This window comes from Amblyomma mixtum, chromosome 10 (assembly GCF_055824585.1).
Source record: "Amblyomma mixtum isolate Tamu chromosome 10, ASM5582458v1, whole genome shotgun sequence".
Classification (NCBI taxonomy): domain Eukaryota; kingdom Metazoa; phylum Arthropoda; class Arachnida; order Ixodida; family Ixodidae; genus Amblyomma; species Amblyomma mixtum.
In genome coordinates, this window is record NC_143021.1 from 74,447,353 (window position 1) to 74,466,860 (window position 19,508).

Below are 19,508 nucleotides of genomic sequence, written 5' to 3' on the forward strand. Positions count from 1 at the left end.
TCTTTCATAAGATAATGCATAATCCGAACAACTTTGAATTAAGAATTATATAACAAAAGATAGAAGCGAGCTTGTATATTTCCAGCATTCTGGATACCCTTGATCAAGGGGCTAGAGAAAATCAAAGTGACCGACAGAATCTACAGTTGACATCATTTCCACAACAATGAATGCCAACTTCTTAGGCTTTTAGTAACATACACAAGTATGGACCGTAACTGTAAAGAATTATAGATGGACTGCACACAAAAGACACCAGGCGTTCTTATTAACCTATAGTATGCTTGAGACTGACAAAGAAAACATGAAGGAAAGTCAAATTTTTGCTTGTATGTTTTGATCTTTATAATAATGTGTAACACATTACAATATAAATGGATGACCACATGGTATTCAGCTACAACAGCTAGATCGTTTATAATTCAATTATTACTGTCTTGGTTCCATCAGCCAATTGATTGACTGAGATAGCTTAGGAGCATCTTCCTGTGTTCCAGCGGCAGGTTCTGCAGCATCTGGTTGGTGATGCCGTCGGTGCCTGGTGCGCCTCGACTCCGCCAAGCGCTGTCTGGAGCTCTCGAAAAGTAAACGGGACATACATAACAGATGTCGACGCAGCGGGTAGAGTGCAGGAGTGAAGTCCTGAACTTGGACGCAAAAACGCATCAGCAAAAAGGTTTCTGCTTGCGCAATGCGAGCGGTTCGAAAGGCTTCGTAGGGTGAGAGACCAGCAAAACTGCCAATAACTCGCCATATTTTCGTCATCGGTGAAAAAACAGTCATGACAAGGATTCCCATTGCTACCTGGGTAGCTTGTTCGTATATTATCCAATGGCAGAGTTTATCCTAATCACTGTGCTTCGCTTTTTTCTCGTTTGTTTGAGTGTGTGCGTGTCGGCCATAACGTTCTGCGAAATCTTAGGTGCCATGTTTGGTAATTTCTGAAGGTGTGATTTTTTGTTGTTTTGTTTTCTGTTATTTGCTACATCTGCATTTTTTCAAGTACCTGTTCCTAGCCATTTTTTCTCTTCCTCTTATTAACTTGTACCGGGCTTCTTAACTTGTTTATTTCTGTTTTCAGCCGTTTATATTCTGTGTTGTAACTTTGTTACGTTTTCATTGCTAAATCCCCCCATATGTAATGCCCGCCTTGGGCCTTAGGGTATTGAAATAAATAAGTAAGAAGAATGTTGTCTTCAAAGCATTGTTGTCCTTTTTGCGTATCAGTTGTCGTTCTGCTCTTCGACGCACTGCGCAGAGGTTCCCGAGTTTTAAACCACTCAGTCGGGAAGTCATCAATCAACTTGACCGCTGTGATTTCTGCTGTTTCACTAGAAATAATTTTGACTATAACATCGTGAGAAGCACTTGCTAGATGCTCCCTGTATTTGTCTGAGTTAATGACATGACTGATTTTAGAACCACGCATTCGGAAGTCACAGTAAACACAAAGATTGGATAATGGTCACTCCCCATGGGGTTATGTGCCGTGGACCACATCACACGGACGCCAGGTGAATGCAGAGTTAGGTCTACAGCTGTGGCTTAGGCTGGGGGCCGAAAGAAAGTGGGACTTCCGTCATTGGCTGCACATAGCTAGGTCCAAAGTGTCGAAAATTTTTAGAAGTTTGCATCCGCGGGTATCATTTTTCCTATAACACCAGACAGACTGGTGGGCCTTAAAGTCGCCGCAGGTAATTCTTGGCACTGGGCAGCGGTCACAAAGCTGCTGTCGAAACAAACCCAATGATACCTTCCTCCGCGTAGGCACATATACTAATGCAACAGAGAGATTTCGGGAGCCGAGGCGTATCCTCACAGCCGCTACTGCAATATGCTCAGTGCAAAAATCAGTGATGTTCCAAGCCACATAAGGAATTTCAGCTTATATAAAGCGCGGCACTTCCTGCAGGAAAAGACCTGATGCTGCAATTTTCATGGGCGACATATCCAGCCAAAAATTTCCCACTTGGCAGGCCAGCCTACGAGTGCGCCAAAATGGCAACACATGTGTCTTTCAAAAATAATTGCAGCTCTGCTAAACAACCTATAATCCCAGCACAGTTCCACTGCATAATAAACGGCACTTCTGGTTGGGTTAGTAACTGGTTGTCGCATATGTTACTACCGTGTTAGTAACGGCAGTTAGTAACGGGAAGGCTAGTAACAGTCACTATAACCCATTGTCGTAATAAATGGAAGCTAATAGTATTTACTAAGAAAATGAAGAGAAACTCCATACTTTGCTAGATTCATCGCACGGTGTGCTGTCATGGTTTGTCAAATTTATGCATCCTGGAGAAATAAAAAAGCTTCATAGTCTCCATAATTCCCGAAACCAGACAGAGCTATGAGAGCGCGCTGGCCGTAAATCACACACTTAGGCTTATGCTTATCGCGCATTACATGTACAAATCATGCGAGGTGATGGCATCAACAACCTCACCGTGCGCACGCAATGGTTCAGAAGGCAGGAAAAGCACAAATCAGAGTCACACTCGCGCACTGCGCGTGCACACGTAGATCTTTCTCAGTCTTATACACTCCGTAAATACAACTTTTTTGCTCTCACGTTTGCGTTAACAGCCCTTGGCATGGCTGTTATGGTTCCAAGATGGTGTTTTAGCATGTATGGTCAGATGTATAAGTACGCATTCTTAAGAAGAATGTATAAGATGTATAAGTACGCTTCTCATGAAGAGCGCCTGTGTCTGTCTCTGTGTCTCTTCATTGTGGATTGTCCCGTGTTTGCGCAACCTTCACCTTAACAGTAATTTACTGCCATCGGGAGTAAGCACAGGAATTTAAGGTAAGAGCTGCAGAATCAAATTAACTCGAAATTGGTGTAAATCGGCCATGTATAGGTTGGATTCCATCTGACGATGGGACATAGGTCGAGAAGCTGGTGGATTTTGCATCTGCAAAACGCTCGTGCTCCAGCAGTTTCGACCCTTTGACCCTTTGCAAAATGTGCGAGCATCCCCTGAACCACCCGACAGGAGCCTCGTGGGAACACTATAGCTCTCCCTGACAACCTATAACTTAGAAAGCATATGGCTTCCTTATATCACCTGCTCGACATCATCTTTGTGGTTCGCTTTATATATCTCGAGGCCCTGCAGCTCAGCATCTTCAAAACCACAACTAATCGTGGCTTCTCGCTACAGCGCAGTGCAATATTAAGATTTTTGGCTATGCAGATGACGTCGACCTCTTTTGTACTGATAAAAAGGGTATTGTAAAAAAACCGGCCTAAGTAAGTTGGGAGCACTGCCTGCCTGCACTGGGACAAATCTGCAGCATCTTCGTTGCCGCACTGCTGCGAGTGTGCATTAATTGCGCAAGGATGGAGGGACAAAACTCGAAGCGCTTTTCGGTACAGCCGCATAATAGAGCCATTACGGCACTGTTAAAGAATGAATGACCTTGAAATGCTAGCAGAATGTTTCTCCTTACAGTAGAGAAGCTTTCTGCTTGACTTGTATTGTGAATGATCCGCTACACGGAGCATTCTAGAAACATTCATCTCGCTGCAGCTGAACGCTGTGACCTAAGACTTTTGACCAAGACTGTACATGTGCTGCATAGGACTTTTGTGACTGCTGGGGTATATGAGAAGCAGCCGATGCGTCGATACAATATTTTGCTCCCTTGATTGGAGAGACATGGGAGAGGCCTTTTCCCTCCACTGGGCGTAGTCAAGCTGATAATGATGATGATGATAGTCTCATGAATCTGTCGTGCACCTTGTGTCCACCAACTTGTTTCAGGGCTTTTATTTTTCAAAACTACACGCCTCTCAATTTCTGGCAGCTGTGCTTAGCCTGCGTCTAAGCACTCATGTGTTTTCTGGACATGGTCATGAGAAAGTTCCGTGTTGATACATTTGTGTTCCTGACTATTCGCTTTTCATTAGAACACCTCTACCACGTCTCCAGAAGGCAGATGGCAAAAGTTCAGATCGGTCATTACTTCCTCGACCAAACTACCTTATAGCCTTACCTAGCTTCCCTTGACGCCAGTGTATTAAAGCGGGTTCAGCGCATGCACATTCAATCGCCTGCGGAAACCTTGTTTAGACTCCGCACATGCACCTTTCACGTTAAATATGCCTTTGTTCCAAGGGTGCGTTTATGCTGTGGTCAGCAAGTTGTTACGTGTGCGAGCAACGAGAAACTGTTGAACAATACGTTGTGTTGTGTTGTGATGGTCTGTTTATTTAGGACATACTTCAGCACTCTTAAAAAGGACCTTGAGATGAGGCCTTACACAATACGATTTCACCCTTTGATGAAAGACTCCGGGATTCCGTGCGAACTTTTGGTGTTCATAGGACTCTAGCCTGTAATAAAGACGTGTGATGGATAAACACGCAGCACAAGTTGAATAGCGTGTTTGGTTTCCCTTTCTTGACATGTGCTCCTCCCGGAATTTTAAGGCCTTTAATGCCTCATCGTTGTAAGCGGGAGTTGTCGACAGAAATGTCAAGCTTTTCAATTGGTCGAAACGGTCGTGACGTCACAGTGCGCGAATTTCAAACGGGGCCAATTCTACTTTGGCTGGTAACCATGTAACCAATTAAAGGGATCGTATAGTGATGCTAGAAGTAAGTGAGAATGAGTTTAATAAATTACTTAATCACCCAGTTAGCCTAATTAACTTTTGTACTCAGGCCAGATAAATAAATAAAAGCGACTAGGAAATTGGTCGAGTACGGGAACCGAACCCCGGTCTCTGGAGTGCGAGTTGAGCATGCTAACCACTCCGCCATGCCAGCTGCCACTCCGCCATGCCAGCTGCCACTCTGCCATGCCCCCAATGAACAAAGGCGCGTCTAGTGAATACGATGTCTTTGTTCACTCCCTTCTTCCTCCCTTCCCGTTACGGCTAGTTTCAGGTGTCCACCGAGGTATGCGAGACAGATACACTCCCTTTCCTCAAAAACCAATTTACCGACGAGCTAGGCGTAGAACCGAACGGGCTATGGCGACCCCCTGGCAACATAGCAAGACGCTGTCGCGTTCCACTCTTAAGGCGGGGACACATGTGCGAAAAGTGCGTGCGATTCGCTGCGGCGCGTCGTTGCGACCGTCGTCGCAACGACCGAACGCAGCTCGTCGCATGCGTCCAACCTGCTGGATGCCAACGACGAGCCGCATGCGACAAACGCAACGACGGGAAGCAGGAGCCAATGCGAGCGCGGAGAGCGGCAGCGTAATGATGACGTAGAGCGCGATGCTCAGGGCGCTCGGGGCCGAGCCATGCCGGCCTGCCGGCCAGCCTGGATCCCGTCTGCCGGTGTCATAAAAACGAGCTAAAGTGTGTTCTTGACTTAAATAATAAACCCTGGGATGAGAAATGTGAAAGAATATGTCATTTTTGAGGATCGCTGACCAATACTGAGCTGCTGCTAAAGGTAACGACTGCGATACAAGCAAACTTCTTTCCACAACCGCTTCGCAGCTGCCGCTGGCCGGCTCGCCTGGCGCCCGCTCGCTTCGCTGCCGAAGGCGTCGCGGAAATTGACCATTTTATTACTTTATTGTGAGATCATGCTGTTGACAGTAGAGCGATGTGTGGAGTAGGCCTTTTATTATAGCTCAGGCGACTTCCGAAGCGCCGGCCGCTGCGGCTTCGATACGAAAGAGGCTATAGGCCTAGCGACGACCACGGCAGCCAGGCAGTAGCAGAGCTCGTCGCCCGGAGCGCCCGCGAGCGGTGCCGTTGCCGAAAGCTCGCAACATATGCAGGCATGCTTTGTCGCTGCTCGAGCAGGCTTTCTGATAACAAGACAGTCTTGTATTTTCTTGGGATATTTGTACACGATCACAAGCAGCGCTGAGGCACCGCTGCACGGCGGCGAAGTGTGACAGCGGTTGTGGGCGGAGCTTGGGTAGAGCGGCGCAGCGATGCTCACCGCTCCGTGTGTCCCTGCTTGCAGTGGGACGACAATTCGCACGCGACGATCGGTGCGGCGCGTCGGCGAAGTTGTCGCACATGTGTTCCCTGCTTTAGAGGCGAAGCTTAACGTCTTAACCACACATCATTGACACAAGCAGCAACACCGCGCTTAAGACATTCGCCTCACCGCACTTTAGGTAAAAAAAGTGCCCCCCTGAATTTTTCCATGTGCGGGCGGAGTAGTGGTCTGCTGGTGACAATGCAGGACGCCGAGATTGCTGCATTCGACCAGCAGAAGTAAGGTGTACGGAGATGGTCAGCGAGGCTCCTGTTATTCCATACAACAACGATAGAAAGAAGCTCTACGTTACGTTGATTTTGCGGAAAGAAAAGGATCCCTGGGTCAGTGGACGCCTCAATCGGGCTTTGAGGAACGCGGCTGTGATCTCCAACTGCAAAAAAAACATGCTTTCGCACAATACTCCGTGCTGAGCAATACTAATCCGTATGCCAATTTTTCTGCATGTTTATTTTCTTTTGAATTTGCCTGCTTTTGTGTTTAAGTGTGACATCCACCCCTGTGGTTTAGTGTTTAAGGCGCTCGGCTATCGAGCCGGAGCCCACCCACGTTTAGTCCCGGCCGCGTTTTGTTGGAGGCGGAACGGATCAGGCGTCCAGGTGGTCGAATTATTAAGGCCTTTAATGCCTCACACTGTTGTGACCAGGGAATGTTAGCAAGTGTGTCCGCGTTTCGGCGTCACTGCTTGTGATAATGCGATAACATGCCGATATGGCTATTCTGTGTAGCGTGCTGCTGCCACGTGCCCAAAGATCACCGGGTGTGTTATCGTGTTTGATCATGTGACCTTCGACGCCCTTTCCCACTCGGCTATATATGTAACCTGTTCTTGTCTGCTGCTTTTCGATAAACGTTTGCCTCCAGCTGTGATGCGTGCAATGCGAACATTACACTGCTTAAAAAAAACTCTTTCGAGGCTGTGAATCGAACCACGGCCTTTGGCATTTGAAGTGGAGACGCTACCACTCCGTCACGAAGGCTCTTTTTCCCTTTCTTTCCTGGTATTTTATTTTGTGTGTGCATACACACACACACACACACACACACACATATATATATATATATATATATATATATATATATATATCCCCCACGAAGGCTCGTGGTTTGAGGAAGAATAAAGGCGCATCTAATGAAAGCACGGGATACAAAAATAAAATGAAAGAAATTTTAAAAAAAATAAAATAAAGAAAAGAATCAAAAATAAAAAATAACACAAGAAACAAACAAAATAAAATATGATAAATAAAAAAACAGTGCGCCAGGAAACGCTTTCGCTTTGCAGCACTTTAGAAAGCCAATGTGTCCCCTGAATTTTTTTCGGAGACCTCCACTACGACACCTCTTCCTCCCGAATCCTTTTTTCACTCCCACTTAGCTCCCTTCCCTCAAGGCGCGGTTAAGGTGTCCACCAAGAAGTGAAATGGTTATTGCGCTTTTCCTTCCCTAAAAAACCATTAATTCCGACGAGAGTGAGAGAGTTACTGCGCCAAACCTTTTGACGCTGTCAATTTTTAAGGAGTTCATGCAAAGTGACACAGTTAACGTAGCATTCCTTCCTTCATAATCAAGCCTCCTGTTTTCGCGGGACTGAAGCAGGCCTGCACGTTCCGGTATTTCAGCGCAGTTTAATCCGAGTGCCACAAACCCTAATCCAGGCGCTACAGGCATCAATCCATGAATAAGTATACTAAATGTTCAGCGTTTGTGTAGAGTCCACGTTTAGCACCTTCTTACTGTCCCATGCAGATTCGATAGAGAAGTCCATATCTGGCATGTGACGAGCCGCTCCTGTTAACGAGATGAACTTTGGCGGCGAGGTAACGCTGCGGACGCAGCTGTGTCCCCGCCTTAAGCCATCCGGGACACCTCAGATGCTTTGTGATAAAAAAAAATTGCCGACGATTACGTTAGCTCCTAATGCGAAATTTGAGCGCAGCTCATCAACTGTTTCATCAGCAAGACATGTGTGTACAATTACAGACAACTTGTTATTTTTCACACATAATCCTTCCTCAAGGAACACTCCGCTAACAGTTCTTGATTCTCATGAAGGAAGCTTTGCGGGCGGAGAAATCGATGGATATCAGCTCGACTTGCTGCACCAATGCCTGGCTCTCAAAGACGGTGTATGCAATTATTCGCGAGACCACGGCTTCCGCAGGTGTTGCAACAATTCTAACGCGCTAGCCGGACGCACATTCCCAATAGCATTTGCCCCGCGCTCGTGCAAAATTGGTTTTGAGGAAAGGAAATGTCGAAGTAATCCCTCACAAATCTCAATCGACACCCGAACAGCGCCGTAAGGAGACGGAGGAAGGTGGGACTGGAAGAAAGAGAGAAAGAGGTGCTGTAGTGGAGGTCTGCGTAATAATTTCGACCACCTGGCGATCTTTAACGTGCACTGGCACCGCACAGCACACGGGCGCCTTTTGCTTTCCGTCTCCATGGAAACGGGTCCGCCCAGATCGGGTTTGAACTAGTGATGCAAAACTGTCGATAGTACTATCGATACTATCGATAGTTGAATCACTATCGAACTATCGATAGTTCTTTTGATAGTACTATCGATAGGCGTATCGATACTACTTGTTATATATGGTGCTATAGATTCTGTAAAATCAACCACGCGTATACCACTGCATCCTAAACTTGCTTTCCTGAGCGTGTGGTATGGAGGTGGTGGTATGAGTAACTGACAGGAGTCGCCGGTTTTCGCGGCCTACGCGTCACCGAGCTCTGCAGACGTTCCCTACGTAAAGTTGCTGGATAAAATGTTAGCGTGCGAATGTCCAAGTTGCGAAGCATGTGTGCGAAAAGCATTTCTGCAGTGGTTATGCCAGCAAGACGACGTCTGCAGTGCACGATAGTGTCGTGTAAGCCAGCACAACTTGTGCTGTTTGTTCATACTTTGGATGCAGTTCCAGGTATTTCCCCGAACTGTCGCAGTGCACGTTAAAGAATCACAGCTGGTCGAAATTTACCCGGAAACCTATACTACGGCACCCCTCATAGCTTGTCTCACTTTGGGACGTTAAGCATCATGAGACCGTTAAACCAATCAGGTATCGCAAATGTTATGGTTATATCGCTGGCCAACAAATGCATAACATCAATATTGTTACCATCAATAGTCTTACCATCGACAGTTTCACTATCGATAGTCTTGCTATTGATAGCGGTACTATCGCTAGTAGTACTGTCGATAGTAGAATCGATAGTATTACTATCGATAGTAGACTATCGATAATACTATCGATAGTCTATAGATAGTAGCACTATCGATAGATTTTTTACGCTATCGATAGTCAATTTTCCGATAGTTTTGCATGACTATAGTTTGAAACCGGGTACGCTGGCTGAGTAGACGACTTGTTTAACTACTTAAAGCGAAAGCCTTTAATGCCTCATACTGTCGTTAGCTGCCGTGTCGGCAGATGTGTCCGCGTTTCGATTACGTGCCTTTTATGGGCATATGACGATCGTTTTTAATCGATGGCATTCGAATATATCGGAACACGATTTAAGGCATTCTATGATAATTGCATGATAATTAACGACTAATAGAGTGATAGTAGTTAAGCGATTAGCAAAATAACTTTTCAAGTCAGAGCAGATAAATACAGAAAACCGAGTAGGAAATTGGTCGACTCGGGGAATCCAACCAGGGTCTCTGGAGTGCGAGACGAGCACGCTAACCACATCGCCATGCCAGCTGGATGATTTCGAACGAACAGAGGCGCGTCTAGTGAATACGGTGTCTTCGTTCACTCCCTTCCCGTTACGGAGGTTCAGGTGTCCACGGTGATGTGCGAGACAGATACATTTCCCTTCTTCAAAAACCAATTTACCGACGAGCAAATCGTACAGCCGAATGGGCGATGGCGTTCTGTGGACTCCCTGCCAGCGTTCCACACTAAGCGAAGCTTAACATCTTAACCACACATCAGTGACACAAGCAGCAACACCGCTTCCGTCTCACCGCACTTTGGGTCAGCAAAGTGCCCCCCCTGACTTTTTTATGACGGCGCAGATAACATATTTTGGGACAATGGGTTATCTGCGCCGTCATGCTACCCGTACCGCCCGACGAGACAAGTGTGTTATGTGTGTTTCCAGCAAGGCCACCGCTCCGACGTGTGTCCCACACCTAATGTGCGCGCGTGTAGCCAGTGTGGAACGCAAAACCCGCCGACTGGACATTCCTGCACTCCAAAGTGCGTGATTTGTGGTGAGGCCCACCCTACCGGGTCGAAGGACTGCCGCGAACGACTCAAGAAAGTCAGAAGGCAGCAAACCAAGACCGCCCTCAGCAACGCTACAGGTGAAAACGCCAGCAACAGCGGCGGACGCGACAGCAGACGCCGCAGCCGCGGTGACCGCAGCAGACGGCCGCGGTGGTTCAGCTCGGAGGGAGAGACATCACGGAGCCGCTCGGGATCCCGCTCATCACGGCATCGCTCGCGGTCCCATTCGTTTCCCCCCCTGCCACCCCCTGCGGGGACGAATGCCGGGAACCAGCACCGGAAGAACGAAGACACCGGGTCCGCCCAGAAAAGCAGCAACAAGGTGAGCTGGAGAGCCGATGCTCCCGGGTTTGCTCCACATTCGGGTGGGACTGGTAACAAACTCAACACCAATACAAACAACGCAAACAACCGTGACCTTGAACATGGAGACGCAGAGAAAGCAGCACTTAAGCGCGAACTAGAACTTGCTCGCGTTAAACAGAATGAGTTGGAACGCCAAATTGCGGAACTCACAAAGATAGTTCAAGACCTAAAATCCAACTGCCACCCGCTGTCGAACGCTACACAAACGAACTCCTCGCTGCAGATGAGCGATGAGGAACGCTCAAACTTCAAAGCGGAAATACAACAGATGATGCAACAAATGATGCAACATACGATGCATCAGGTACAAGGACAACTAGCAGAGCTACGGAGTGCCTTCCGCAAACAAAAACACACAGAGAACATTAAGGAAAAGGCCTACAACCGTCCTGCGTTAGCAGCTCTCGCCAATCCATCTACATCCCAGGGAACGGGCAATTGCACAAGCTCAAGAACCTAAATCATGGCTAACACGAACCACAGCAAACAAGACATCTTAGACATATGGCAATGGAACTGCAGAGGCTATCGCAAGAAACAAGGCCTCATCAAACAATTCATTCAGATGCAGCTAACACCACCTGACGTTATCGCACTTCAAGAAACGGGCGCGACACCCACTCACACGGGATATACATGCTACGACAGCCACATGACGGGAAAGACAGCCATCTTAGTGAGCAAGGCAGTCATAGCCATCAATCACGACAGCATACCCGACACTGACATTGAGCATGTGATTGTAGAGATCGTACCAAAAAAGAAAAGGAAAGGGGGAAGTGTATTCATCGTCAACGTGTACAGCCCCCCGAAGCAAAGAAAAGCAAAATTTTTTGAACTTTTTCACGGTGTCCACAGACTAGCGAAAAACAACACGCTAATCATCTTGGGGGATTTCAACGCCATGGACAAGAGCTGGGGGTACCAAAAGGCCACCATTAAAGGCAAAACGCTAGCCGAGGTTGCAGATAACTTCAACTGCAACCTACTCACGGACCCAGCAACCCCTACCAGAATTGGAAATAGCGTCAGCATCGACACCTGCCCCGACCTGACATTCGTAAGAGGACTCGGACAAACACAATGGGAGAACCTATTGGAAAATTTAGGCAGCGACCACTACATACTCAAGACGCAAGTAGCCTCAGACAGGCTGAGACGCCAGTTGGGCGCGGCGAAAATAACGGACTGGAATGCGTTCCGCGAAGCATGCGACAGCAACCTTACCGAGAATGGCATACAGTCGTTAGAGGAATGGGGAAGCATGCTAAGGGATACGCAAGACAAGTACACCAAAACCATAAACCGAACAGCGGAAACACCCGAGGTGGACGGTCGACTGCTCAAGCTTTGGGATGCTAGGCGCAGTCTCACCAGGAGATGGAAAAAACAAAAACATAACAGGAAACTCAAGCTTAAAATCGCCGAAATTACAGAGAAAGCAGAGGAATACGCCACACAGCTGGCAAAACAAAATTGGCAACAATTCAGCGATTCTCTTAGTGGGACGCTAAGCACGACACGGACTTGGCGTATCCTTAGAGCGCTCCTCGATCCGACTAAGACAAAAGCTGAAAACAATAAATCCATATACCGGTTCATTCACCAGTTCGAGGGCACTGACTCGGAACTCCTCGACAGATTGCGCGCCAAATGCTTTGGCAGCACGAACCCGCCGACCTATACAGGGGAGTACCGGGGAGACGATAACGCTAATCTGGACAGACCCATCACACGAGAAGAGGTCTACGCGGCCATGCGAAACACCACCAGAAATACGGCCGCGGGAGCGGATAAAATAAACAACGCACTCATCCGCAACCTCAGCGATGCGCTGGTCGCTGAACTGACAGACTTCCTCAACAAACATTGGGAAGCTGAAACTGTCCCCGAGGAGTGGAAACATGCCGAAGTGGTGATGATACCCAAGCCAGGCAAGAAACTGCAGATAGAAAACCTCAGGCCGATCTCGCTTACGTCATGCCTGGGAAAACTATACGAGCGAGTGGTAACGCAGAGACTTCAAAACTACATGGAAGACAACGAACTGATCCCTGACAGCATGTTCGGCTTTAGAGCAAAATTATCAGCTCAAGACGTACTCCTCCAATTATATGAAGGTGTACTTCGGAACGTTCCTCGGGACGGAGAAAACGTGATAATGGCCCTAGACATCAAAGGCGCTTTTGACAATGTGAGCCACGAAGCAATCCTTACGGGCCTGGACAACCTGAACTGCGGGCGCAGGATTCACAGCTTCGTCAAAGCATTTTTATCCAACAGAACTGCAACCATCGGCATAGGAGAACTTCGGTCCGAGAAGTTTCGAACGCCTAACAAGGGAACACCTCAAGGGTCGGTCATTTCACCCACGCTATTCAACGTGGCCATGATCGGACTGGCGAAGCAACTAAAAGAAATTGACGACATCCACCATGCCATTTATGCCGACGACATCACAATATGGACTAACACTGGCTCACTCGGCGAGAAAGAGGATAGGCTACAAGAAGCGGCCACCTGCGTTGAAAACTATGTCAAAGCAAGAGGGCTAGCGTGCTCGACCGAAAAATCTGAGCTCTTACGGGTTTGGAGAGGAAAACGGAACCGAACAGTCCCTACCAGTAAAGAACTTCGACTACAAGTTTACCTCGAAGGAGAACCAATACCAGAGAAGACACTCATACGGGTACTAGGGATGTGGATACAGTCAAATCAACGCTGTACTCACACCCTTGCGCTATTAAAGGCATCTACACTCCAAGTGGCCCGCATGATTACGCGCATCTCACACAGACGTCATGGCATGCGAGAAGAAGACACACTCAAGCTGGTCAGGAGCCTAGTGGTCAGCCGGGCGACATACAGTCTCCCGTACTACAATCATATCAAAAGTGAAATACAACAGGCGGACGCGATTTTACGCAAAGCGTATAAAACCGCGCTTCGACTACCCCATAACACCTCAACTGAAAAGCTTTTAGCCTTGGGACTGCACAACACGTTCGAGGAATTACGGGAAGCGCAGCATGTTGCCCAAATGCGCAGACTACAGCAGACCCCCACAGGCAGAGTTCTTTTAAAGAAATTGGGCTACACCGAACAAATTCGAGAAATATTGAGAACTAAAACGATCCCCGATGAGTACCGCAGCACGCTCAGGGTGGCACCAATACCAAGAAACATGGACCCGAACCTCCACAAAGACCGAAGAGAGGCAAGGGCCGACCGCTTACAGAAAACACACGCATCCCAGGATACAACAGTGTATGTCGACGCTGCCACATATGCCATGACTAGGGGACAAGGCACCAACAACGCAGTGGCAACTGTAGTCAACTCGGAATTACACGAGATTACCAGCGCCTCCCTGCAAGACTGCACGATAGCTGAGGCTGAAGAAGCGGCCGTCGCTCTAGCGGCAGCGGAGGGCTATCGGACTGGGCGGTCACTGACAATTCTTACTGATTCACAAGCAGCCTGCCGCAACTATCTTTGCGGCAGAGTCGGTCACAGAGCGCTCCGCATACTCCGCTCTGTAGACTGCAAGACGCAACAAACACATGCAAAACCACACAAGCCGATCAAACATAAGATCATCTGGGTACCGGGGCACACGGGGGTGGCAGGAAACCAAGAGGCAGACAGGATAGCTCGAGGATATACTAACTACCGAGCATCCAACGTCAACGACCTCGAGGAATCCCTGCCAGTACCTCAGGAATACTCGGCCATACTCAACAACTACAAAGGCAGCAGGATGCGGTACCCACCACCGCACAAATCTTTAAACAAAGAAGAGGCTGTCACGTGGAGACAACTGCAAACGGGGTCATATCCAAATCTAAACACACTAAGTAAAATTCACCCCACACTTTACGCACACAATTGTCCGTGGTGCCATGAAAAACCTACACTGTATCACATCACATGGGCATGTCAAAAAGTCGACATCGTCCCAGTTATACAAAACCCAAGTGTGGAGCAATGGGAGGGTCTGCTCTCCAGCGACTGCCGCAATGACCAGATCGGTTTGATACGGCGAGCTCAGCTGACGGCAGCATCCAGCGGAGCCCTGGAATAGGGGCAACCGACCGTTGCGGATGGACTCATCTGACCACATAAAAAAACCTTGTGCTAGAGCCGAATAAAGTTATCCTATCCTATCCTATCTATGACGGCGCAGTGCAGGTGTCCCCCTACAGTCTCCTTTCCGTCCAGCCAATTTCTGTGCCGACGCGCGGCTTCCTGTGCGTTCGCTCTCTCGCTCGCCCAGTCCACGTCCGCGATGCGCCGCCGTAAATGTGCATTTGTGTGCCCTCTATTTCCCCACAATAAAGGATTGGCGCAACGCGTCCGTGGGATCCGTGCCGCCACGGGCGGATATTTACGCGAACCCCGAGAAACCAAAAGACGAGTCTCGAAGCGCAACCAGGCCGGCGCAACTGCGCGTGTCCGCTTTAAAAGAAGGGCTGGCAGCGCACAGGGCTGGACGGATTCCGTTTAGAGCACTTCGTTGCATACTATTTGTACAGGACTGGCTGTCCCTTTCATGGTTTTGAGTTCAAATGAACTTCTCTTCAGAGAGACTACATCAGTTTTAAAAAAAGAAAAGAAACGATGTTTCAGAATCGGCTGAAAAGACGGTGCACAGTTCAGCGTGCGTACTGTAGAAACCAGCCGTCACCTTGGCGGTGAAATTGGCAAATTGGTTTTTGAGGAAAGGAAACGGCGCACTATCTCTCTTTCATATCTCGGCGGACATCTGAGCCGCAAAGGAAGGGAGGAAGGTGGGAGTGAAAGGAGAAAGAGGTGCCGTAGTGGAGGTTTCCAGAATAATTTCGAACACCTGGGGATCCTTAACGTGCACCGACATCGCACAGCACACGGGCGCCTTTTGCGTTTCGCGGCTCGAAACACGACGACATGTATTCGGCGTTAATAGGTGCAAAACGTGCGTCGTAAAAGGTACAGGGAAATTAAATGATCTATACCGCTAATAATTAAATATGCCTCCCTAATGCAACCGTCTCTCCACCGCGTTCACAGGAACAAATAATGTAGCTCCACTTTGAGCGTAACTGTATTTCCGCATAGGTATTACGCAGATTGCTGTTTCAGTGTGCCTTAATCTATAAATTGAGCTGTTACGCAGAAGAGCTGGAAAGCAAACAAAATAACACTGTGCTATGGTTTTCCACGTCACTTACAGCTGCGGGGGTTTGCTTGGTTGGCTTTATGCACACCCTCTCTCCATCCGTTGCGCGAGACCACGGCTTACACAGGTGTTGCAACGAGTCTCACGCGCGAGCCAAACGCACACTGCCGGTAGCATATTGGCCCCGCGCTGGTGGTAAATTGGTTTTTAAGGCGGAAGCCTTTAATGCCTCATCGTTGTAAGCAGCAGTTGTCGGTAGAAATGTCACGCTTTTCAATTGGTAGAAACGGTCGTGACGTCACAGTGCGCGAATTTCAAACGGGGCCAATTGTACTTTGGCTACAAACCATGCAACCAATTAAAGGGACCGTATAATGATAATCCAAGTAAGTGGGAATGTTTAGTTAATTGCTTATTTAACCAATTAGCCTAATTAACGTTTCTAGTAAGACCAGATAAATAAATGAATAAAGAAATGAAACCGAGAAGGAAATTGGCCGAGCTCGGGAATCGAACCCCGGTCTCCGGAGTGCGAGTCGAGCACGCTACCACGCCGCCATGCCAGCTTTTTTTTTTTTTTTTTTTATTTATTGCCTGACTTCGGCAAGAACCACAGTACACAAATACACTTACAGAGCGCAATGAGCAATAATTAACAACACATCATATTAAAACTCCTTAAGCGTCACCAAAGGCTCGACTCTTTCGAGCCACTCGGGAGCTTCAGGAGCAAGTTTCTGAACTTCAATATACTTATGCATGCACTCCCGAAAATAGATCCGTGCAGGCCTTGCATCAGGATCGCAATGATATCCTGCCATTCTGGAGCGCCAAATACAATGGAGGCCCATTAGCATAATGAGGTCGAATGGTGTCCCATCCTCACTCTCCACAGGCAAGTACCGAATACCATGAGCGTCGAGCGGAAATTCCTTTTTTAAAGTCCGTTGCAAAATGTCCCAAAAGTATACCCCCTCCCAACAGTGCAAAAAAACGTGGTCTATTGTTTCTGGTTGTTTACAAATTAAACAATGTGATCCCCAAGGTAGAAATAACTGCTTCCTTTCCAAGAATTCCTTTACTGGTAGTGTTCCGGTATGTAATTTAAAGAAAAAAGTTTTTGCACTTGGCGGCACCTGCATCGCCTTCACACGCTTAAGTACGTCGCGTCCCTGGCCTCCATTGTATAAGGCCCTGTACATAGGTTGTGGAAGAACTACATCGCACAAATCTTTATACAACTTCTTCCTGCTAACAGAAGATAAATATTCATACGAAAATCGAACAGACAGGAATCGAACACTCACGACAACCTCTCTAAAGTAACCAAAAATACGTCCCGAGAGCCTTTCGGTTGTGACAACAAAGTCCGGCAGTGCATTTCCGAGCCTTAATTGGCACACAGTGCGCAAAAACGGATCGCTTACATCGCGCACAAAACAAAATCTGCTTACAATCTGCCGCAGAAATAAGTGACCCAGACTCAGGCCGCCATTCTTCACCCGCCTAAACAAATTGGTCCGGCTACAGCGTTCCCAGTCCGCAGCCCACACAAAAACGGCAAAGATCCGGTGCAGTCTCTGTACGTGCATCCTTGCACAATGCAACACTTGCATCACGTACCACAGCCTAGACATAAAAAACAGATTGCACACTGTGGCCCTTGCGAAAATTGAAAGGTGTCGCCCTTTCCACCTTTCCACCTTTTCACGCGTGGCTTGCGTCTGTGCTTTCCAGTACGAATCGCTATCGCGATAACCATCCAGTGGAACGCCTAAGTACTTTACTGGGGTCGTCACCCAGGACACGTTTGCAAAATTGCCGGGCTTCGTTGGCCATTCTCCGTGCCAAAGCCCCAGGGACTTTGACCAATTCACTTTACTACCGGTGATCTTGGTGAATTCTTTTACGCATGCCACGGCCTCGGTTATACCTTCCCGGTTCACTGTGAACACCGCGACATCATCCGCATAAGCCAGCAGCTTAACTTCTGCTGCCTGTAGCTGGAATCCTCGAATTTTTTCACTTTCCATGATATTCAAACACAACGCTTCAATGTAAATGCAGAATAGAAGAGGGCTGAGGGGACAACCCTGGCGCACCGAACGCTGCAGGCTAATGGGGGCCCCCAAACTCTTATTTACAATTAATCTTGTCGTGCAGCTCCGGTACGCCAAGGCCACTCCCTCACAAATAATGGACCCTAAATTCACATGGTCAAGTATGCAGAACAGGATATCGTGCGAAACACAATCGAATGCCTTCTCAAGATCTAGCTGAAGGATGGCTACACAGCTATTTGTGTAATCACAACATTCCAGCACACACCTCGCTTTATGAATATTGGAAACAATAGAGCGTCCCTTGATCCCACACGTCTGGTGGGGACCGACTATATCCTGAATTACTGACTGTAGTCTACAGGCTAAAATCTTCATGAAAACTTTATAATCCACGTTTGTGAGGGCGATAGGACGATATGCTGTGACCTGCTTTAACTTTTCTGCGTCATCGGATTTAGGGATTAGCACTGTATGGGATTTACCATAAGACGGGGGCAATTCATTTTCTTTATAGGCTTCGTTAAAAACTGCTGTCAGTACTGGCACTATTTCGCGTTTATATGCTTTGTAAAAAGCGGCGCTTAACCCATCAGGTCCAGGAGATTTTCCCAGGTTCAAATTTTCTATCGCTTGCTCGACCTCCGACGCAGTTATCGACAGCTGCAGCCTTTCTTTCTGTTCGTCATCTAATCGCGGCAAAGCGCCAAGAAACTTTTCCTTGAATGCGCTCACATCCACTTCTTGCTTTGCAAACAGCGCCTGATAATATTCAAGAAATGCCTGCTGGATATGCCCGCTTTCTCCAGATAACGCCCCGCCCCATTCAATCTGTTCAATGTGGTTTCGTTGAGCATGCGTTTTTTCCATTCCTAGCGCTCGTTTTGAAGGTGTCTCCCCATCAGCTATATCTTGCGCCCTAGCCCGCACCAGTGCGCCACGATAGCGTTCTTCTTCAAAGAGTTCAATCTTATTTTTTATTTTCCTAATGTCATCCATCCATTTGCCAGGCTCTTCGCTTTCTCTTTCGAGAAGTCTAGCTAGTAAAGATCTTAAATTGTCCTCCTCACGCTTCTCCTCTTGTCGTATGCAGCTTGACCTTTCGATTGCTGCTATTTTTATTTGTTGTTTGCAAAGTTCCCACTGCTGCCATACTTTCAGTTCCCCGCTCGGCTTTAATTTACTGATTTCTTCGTTTACTTTCCTGCTAAAGATGTCGTCTGTAATGAGCTTATTATTTAATTTCCACATTTCCCAAGAAAACTGATTTCCTCGTTTCTTTGTCCCTATCCCACACTTCACTAAACAATGATCCGAAAATGATACCGGTACTACATTGTAGCTATTGCATTTTGAAATAACGTTCGGTGACACATAAATGCGATCTAGCCGTGCATGGCTTGACCGTTGAAAATGAGTGAGTCTCACACAACGCTCGCCTTCTAAACATTCGGCCACATCATCGAGGTTGCACGTGTCTATAATTTCTGAGAGTACTTCAGTGCTTCTGTCCCTAAATGCCCTTGCACTGGTTTTGTCACAGCCCCTCAGGACGCAATTGAAGTCACCCATTACGATCAGGCATTTCTCGCAACTGAAGTGCTTTTGTACGCTTTGAAAAAACGCTGTCCTCTCATCCACCGCATTTGGGGCGTACACACAAATGATGCGCCAATATGTTTTGTCGTACAGGAGGT